We start from the raw sequence: 7,558 nt of genomic DNA on the forward strand, positions 1-7,558 counted from the left end.
GGGAAGCGTTCTCGGCTGTTTCAATGTGGATGCACAACTCTGTGAAAACGATTGAAAATGCTAGTGTGGACGCGGAGCATTTTCAGATGAAAACACCGTTTTTAAATCTATCTGGGCTAGTGTGGACGTAGCCAGAGACACTTTGGACGCTCATTCCCCCACCGCTCCCTCTCCCACCACCACAGAGCCATCACCACCATCAAACACTTCACCCACAACACCCCCCTTCTTACCCCACACCAATGAGGATTTCACACCACCTTCTCCCACTACACCCCTTCATATTCATGAAGCAGATGTGAGAAAGCAGTTTAAGAGCCTGAACGCCCAGAAAGCTCCCGGCCCAGCCGGTGTGTCTCCTGCCACTCTCAGACTCTCCTCACTGCAGGCATGTCATGTGCCTGCCTGCTTCAAGTCCTCCACCATAGTCCCTGTTCCCAAGACCCTCACGGCGCCCCTCCTGGACCCCCTGCAGTTTGCATACAGAGCCAACGGGTCTGTAGATGATGCTATCAGCAAGGCTCTACACTTCATCCTGAAGCATCTGGATTCCCCAGGAACCTACACCAGGATCCTGTTTGTGGACTTCAGCTCTGCCTTCAACACCATCCTTCCAGACCATCTCCGAGGCAAGCTTTCCCAGATGAATGTGCCTGATCCCATCTGCCGGTGGATCACTGACTTCCTGACGGACAGGAAGCAGCATGTGAGGCTGGGAAAGAATGTCTCGGACTCCCGGACCATCAGCACCGGCTCCCCTCAGGGCTGTGTTCTTTCTCCTCTGCTCTTCTCCCTGTACACCAACTGCTGCACCTCCACCCACCAGTCTGTCAAGCTAATCAAGTTTGCAGATGACACCACCGTTATTGGACTCATCTCGCACGGGGATGAGTCTGCCTACAGGAGGGAGGTTGAACGTCTGGTGTCCTGGTGCAGCCACAACAACCTGGTGCTGAATGCCCAGAAGACAGTGGAGATTATTGTGGACTTCAGGAAGCACACAGCCCCACTCCCCCCCATCATCCTGACTGACACCCCCATCACCTCTGTGGACTCATACTGCTTCCTGGGTACCACCATCACCCAGGACCTGAAGTGGGAGCCCACCATCACCTCCGTCATTAAGAAAGCCCAGCAGAGGATGTACTTCCTGAGGCAGCTGAAGAATTTCAACCTGCCAACACGGACGATGATGCAGTTCTACACCGCAATCATCGAGTCCATCCTCACCTCCTCCATCACCGTGTGGTACGCTGGAGCCACTATCAGGGACAAACAGAGACTGCAGCGTGTTGTGCGCTCTGCTGAGAAGGTGATTGTGTCACGCTCCACCTCAGTGTGAGACGGTTGAGGACACCAGAGAGAGTCAGGTGCATCTTCACACAGCAGCCACTCTGGGCCTACAAAGTGGGGCCCAGAGTGGGGGGGCTCCTCCCCATTCCACCAATATAGCAATTTAAAATAGAGGTGGCCCACCCTTTACCAATGGGAAAAACCTCTGATAAATAAAGTTATTTCAGAAAGTGAGGATCTCACTTTGACCACTGAGATAGTGGAGAAGGCCGGCTTTAACGTGATCCATGTGAAACAGCTGCTTCACAGGGATCTGAGGAAGCTCTTTACAAACTTCCAAAAAGTCTTTGCAGTTTTGGTTCTCCTGGTTGTAAAGGCACTGTGACTAAAAAAGACAAGTGCACATTTGGGTAAATTGTGCTGTGATCACATATTGTGAAATAAATAGATAAGGATAAAACTGAAATGAAACTTCTGCTGTACTTCTTACTAATGAGTCATCTCATGGGCAGTGTGCAGTCACACAAAATAACTTCAATTTCACCATAACCGTCACTGGAAAAATGGCAGTTTGGAAATTTAGATGACATTGCAATTTTTGTACATTACTAGAAAATCAGTGCTATGAGAGTGACTTTAGGATCACAACCTGATTTAAAACAGAATCTATCTTAAAAGTAAGATATTAAGAGAAAATGGTAAATGAGATCACAGAATGGCCAAAAACTTTACTTTAAATGAGATCTTCTTGTTTCATTGGAACAGTAAAGTACCTTAACTAACACTAAGTGCACCTATGTAAGAACAAGTATCACTGCTGTGGAGTTTTTCATGTTTTACATACAGAATCAGGGCTGCTAGTGTCATGAGCTGCAATGGCAGACCGTGGAGTTGTGGAAAACCCAAAATGCAGGACTCTGATAATGCAGGACAGTGGATTTACAGAAAGTGGAAAACACACAACTATGTACAATCCCAGCCTTGTGCCCCCATGGTAATTCTCCCAGAATTACACTCCAATTTCCAACCCGTGGCTCTGCTCCCGTGAAACATATTCCGCTCCCGATTCCTAGTGAACACAAAAAACACAAAATGGTGACTAGGCAATCTCTTCCAAATTGAGGTTTTTTAAATATATCTGTCACGGTTGTAGTGGCGAGTTTGACTCTAGGATCCAATGACTGGAGCGCAGCCACGCTCTTAAACAGGACACTCTTAATGAGGCCATCAGCAGCAGCTGGTGACGGCTGACGAGATGTGGCAACGTCAAGCGCGGGAACACTTTCGGGAATAATCCCTTGGCGACCCAACACATCCGGAAGTGCGAACATAAATATCAGACGTAGGTAGACAGGAAGACAAAGGAGAGAGATCAACCAAAACACTGCACATGGAAAAATACACATAAATGTAGAAAAACACAAACCCATGACAACTAGTCTCCTGCTGGCATTTTCTTATTGGTGACTTAGCACCTCAAAGTTTAGCAGCAAACACTGCATTTCCTTTTTCCATCAAACATTTCTTTAGCATCCGTGTTTATCAGTGACATATGGGACTAATATTTATTCAATAACCACAAAGTACAAATATTTTATTTATCAAAGATACATGATTACACATTCATACAATGAACAACGTTGTAGACATTGCATGGTCGTTGGGGCGATTGTGGTTCAGGGGGTTGGGATGCTCATCTTGTAATCGGAAGGTTACCGGTTCGATCCCCTGCTTTGTCTGTCTTGGTCGTTGTGTGCTTGGGCAAGACACTTTACCTACTGGTGATGGCCAGAGGGGCCGATGGCAGCCTCGCTTCTGTCAGTCTGCCCCAGGGCAGCTGTGACTACAACTGTAGCTGCTTCCACCGGTGTGTGAATGTGAGAGTGAATGAATAGTGGCATTGTAAAACCCTTTGAGGGTCTCGGAAAGCGCTATATAAATGCAATCCATTATTATTATTCTGTAAAAATTACACAGTGTAAGATAAACATTATAACATACAAATAAAAGTTTGATCAATTCATGTTCTTTGATGATCACATTACACGTGTCACATTTTTGAAGCATCATATACGTAGAAAAGTGTTCACAAAGACGTTTTAGAGCTTACACACCTTTACATTTCCAGTGTCACGCAGAGGGGTGTGGTGAGGAAAACATCAGACATCACTCTGTCTTAACTTTACTTTATTGTCTCTTGCCATTGTCATTATCTCTTGCACATACAGCACATACAGACAGCAACTTCTCAAAATGGCCCCCTATCCATTTCCTGCCCGCTTTATATACTCTAAAGACCACGCCTTCTCAATTCAGACTGGCCTATAAAAGAGCTGCAACTGAGGCAGGCCTCCACTCTACTGGGGAAACAAGATGGCCACCACGGACGTAACCTGTGGAACACTTTGGCTGTGTCCCAATTAAGAGACCGCACGCTTGAAGTACGCATTTTGACTGCGATTACGTCAGCGCCACGCGACGACTGCTGTCCCAAATCGAAGTGTACTTCAAATGCACCGTCGATTCCACCAAATACCAAGCGTGGTCCGGTGGGTGTGGATAATTTTGTACTAACTTGGTTCTAAAGCCTTCACTTTAAAATATACAATACAATAGTCGACCTTAATCTTACAGAGAATGTGATGATTTGTGGATAATTAAAGTCAGTCATATATCCACAAACACAACAAGCTGAAAGTCAGTGATGCTGCTCGGTTTGCAGTCCTGAATATCACGGCACAAGCAGGATTCACTGCACTGTTAATGTGAGCTATGTTATATTGCTGCCTCTGTTCGGTGGTGTCGAGCCAAACGGACTTTAACGTGTGTTTGAACGAGCTGACGGTTCACTCGTTAAGCTGAAAGAAAGATGCTTTAATCACAGCAGTCACACATGTGTCCACTGCACCATCTGGAACTCTTCTTGTTTACACTCGTAATAACACAAACACTAAATCCTGCTTCTCTGGTGCTGTTGTGTAGCAGTGTGTACACCTGAGACTGTCACCTGTCTGTCTGTCCTGCACTCTCTCTCTGTTTCTTTCTCTCTGATTGTGGAATAAAAGTATGAACATGTGTTTATAAGTTACACTTGTGTTTGAATCCTGCAGCTTATCACAGATTTGATTTCCATGTGTGACACTGTTTATATGCTTTATATATTCTGAGCTAAGTTGATCTATAGTGTTACATCATATTCTATAAGGATGTTATGTGTTTGTAGACTTTCTGCCCAGTTTGACCCATTTAGCAGAAGTCAGCCTGTTTAAGGCTCTGATATCTATTCTGTATGACTTACAGCAGTTATGACATGGTCTGATTTTCTCACCCAATAAAGGAATATTTCATATATCAGTCTACTCTTCATTCTATCAGACACAGTTATCACAGCTCGTACATTTGCTTTTTACACATATATGTAAGCATTGAGCCAAATTTAGTAATGCCAACATAGTCCAAAAAAGGCCTAGATGGACAAGTTCGGGGGGCCGACCCGGAGGCCGACAGCGCCGGAGGCCAAAACAGTACGGTTCCGGAGGCCGACCATGCGAATGGCAGCGGGGCAGGTCCGGAGGCCGGCCACGCGGAAGGCAGTGGCGGCGTTCAGGAGGGCGTCCACAGTAGCGAAGATGCCCAACAAGCGGCCTGGCAGATGACCGACGATGTGGAGGTGGTAGTAGGGAACCCAAAGGCTGCGTTGCCCCCGCAGCACCAGGCGAGGCGGAGGCTGGACCAGACAAGGCTGAAGCAGAGGCTGGGCCAGCCGGAGGCGAAGCCAAAGCTGAACCAGGCGAAGCTGATGAGGATGCTGGACCAGGCGAAGCTGATGAGGATGCTGGACCATGCGACGGCGCTGAGAATGCTGAAGCTGGACCAGGCGACGGCGCTGAGGATGCTGAAGCTGGACCAGGCGACGGTGCTGAGGATGCTGAAGCTGGACCAGGCGACGGCGTGGGTGAAGCTGAAGCTGGACCAGGCGACACTGAGGATGCTGAAGCTGGACCAGGCGACGGCGTGGGTGAAGCTGAAGCTGGACCAGGCGACACTGAGGATGCTGAAGCTGGACCAGGCGACGGCGTGGGTGAAGCTGAAGCTGATGAGGAGGCTGCTGTGGGCGAGGATGATGAGACTGCAGCTGGCGAGGATGATGAGGCTGCAGCTGGCAACTGGACGGGCTCCTCGGGCCCTCCAGCTGACGAGGCAGGAAGCTGGCTAGGTTCTCCTGAACCTCCAGCTGACGAGTCTTGGGGCTGGACGGGCTCCTCGGGCCCTCCAGCTGACGAGGCAGGAAGCTGGACGGGCTCCTCGGGCCCGCCAGCTGACGAGGCAGGAAGCTGGACGGGCCCCTCGGGCCCCCCAGCGAAAACAGTCTCAGAACCAGTGGGCACTGGAGCCCCTGGCATACGCAGGGACAGTCTCAGAACCAGCAGGTGCGGGGACCTCTGGCAGGGACAGAACAGAGCCAGCCGGCACAGTGGCCCCTGGCAAACACATAGCAGACTGCAGCTGCCCAGAGCATTGACTCTGCTCAGGCAGTGACAGCTGGGTGCACTCCTCAGCTGGGTTCCTAGCCTCCACGGGTCCAGAGTGGGCTGAGGGCTGAAACTCAGCCTCTGGGGAGGCCCTGGAGTGCGTCACAGTCTCTGAACTGGCCAGCTTTGTAGGAATGATTACATTATCATGAGGTTTGTCTCTCTGCTTAGAGCAAACGGATGAAACACAGTTCCTTTCAGATTGATTTGACTGAGCTTGTTGTACCGGAGTAGCAAGTGACACAGGATGCAGGGCTAGTGGCTGCTGAACAGGAGGCTGAACTGAGGGTGACTGAAACAATGGTTGGGATGACGACGGTGGTGGAATTGGAGACTGAGCTTGAGGCCGGGCGGCTACCTGAGCTTGAGGCCGGGCGGCTAACTGAGCTTCAGGTTGCAGTTCAAAAGAATAAACAGTCCTGGTATTATCAGAGCTGGTGTTAATTGTCTCTGGGATATATGCCACAGTTTTAGCAGACCCTGGGTTAGCTGACATGGGTTTAACAGGTTCAGAAGAAACAGAAGAACAACAGCCCTTTGCTTTCACTGAAGTCTTCGTACTGTCACGGCTGCCGAGGCGAGCCGTGTGGAGTTGGAAGAAGGACCCAAGATGCAGGCAGTGGATGAAATGCTAGTGAGGTTTATTAACAAAAGGTGTAGTGGCAAACAAGCAGTGGGGCATGACAAATAACTGAAGACACCTAAACTGGGAGAACAAAAAATAACAGACCTGGGAGCATACGACAAAGGGGATGAGAAGCAGAGCGACGAGGACGAGGACCAGGACCAGGACCAGGACCAGGACCAGGACCAGGACACCGTGGAACACAGGGTACCACAGACGAACCAGCAACAGGCAGGAGAACACACAGGGCTTAAATACACACACCAGTAATCAGGGGATGAGAGACAGGAGGGCAACACAGCTGGGAGGAATCAGAGCTGACGGGACAGGGGAAACGTAAACTGATCACACTCCCATCAGACAGAGACCTTCACAATAAAACAGGAAACTAACAGACAGAGAACCAGACAGGACACTGAACTTGACAGGCGGACTCATAAGTAGACACAATAACACCATGGACAGACAGAGGGAACACAGAGAAGTGGGAGCAGGCAGGCAAAGAGCAGAAACCTAACAAATGGCAAAATCACAACAGAATACATACTCGGAATGAACAAAAGCATAAGGAAACACAAAACACTGAGTCCTCAGACTCAGGACCATGACACTGACATACTGAAGGAACAACATTTGTCTCTTATATATAATACATCTATAGATACACTGTCAAAGATACTTGTCTTTGAGTGAAGATTTAAGGTGATAGGACATATAAATAACTGCAACTTGAATCTTTGACCCAGAGTTCTAGCTCACTGCTGTAATATATATGTATATATATATATATATATATATATATATATATATATATATATATATATATAATAATCTGACAATAAATATAATATTGGCCATATTATATTTACATTACCAAACTTTAGTCTCATGAACAACATTAGCTAATTGTTATTTACTAACTAATCTTAAATGACTGTTCAGCACAGACATGAAGCCCAACAATCATTTTCACAGTCCCGTGGTCTCAGCCTCAGATACTCAACTAATCAAAGTGATGTCATGACAAAGATGAATGACCAACAAAACATTTTTTCTCCTTCATTTCTGTCACACAAAGCTGTATGAAACATTTCTCGCGGTTAGTATC

The 7,558-nt window shown here is 47.8% G+C and overlaps 1 pseudogene; it reads right to left on the bottom strand.

Moving 5' to 3' along the window:
- Positions 1-379: 379 nt before the first annotated feature.
- Positions 380-1,312, bottom strand: LOC146716702 (uncharacterized; annotated as a pseudogene).
- Positions 1,313-7,558: the final 6,246 nt, after the last annotated feature.

This window comes from Copadichromis virginalis, linkage group LG2 (assembly GCF_057382275.1).
Source record: "Copadichromis virginalis isolate Kocher_CV1m ecotype Utaka linkage group LG2, C_Virginalis_male_GT1.1, whole genome shotgun sequence".
Lineage (NCBI taxonomy): Eukaryota > Metazoa > Chordata > Actinopteri > Cichliformes > Cichlidae > Copadichromis > Copadichromis virginalis.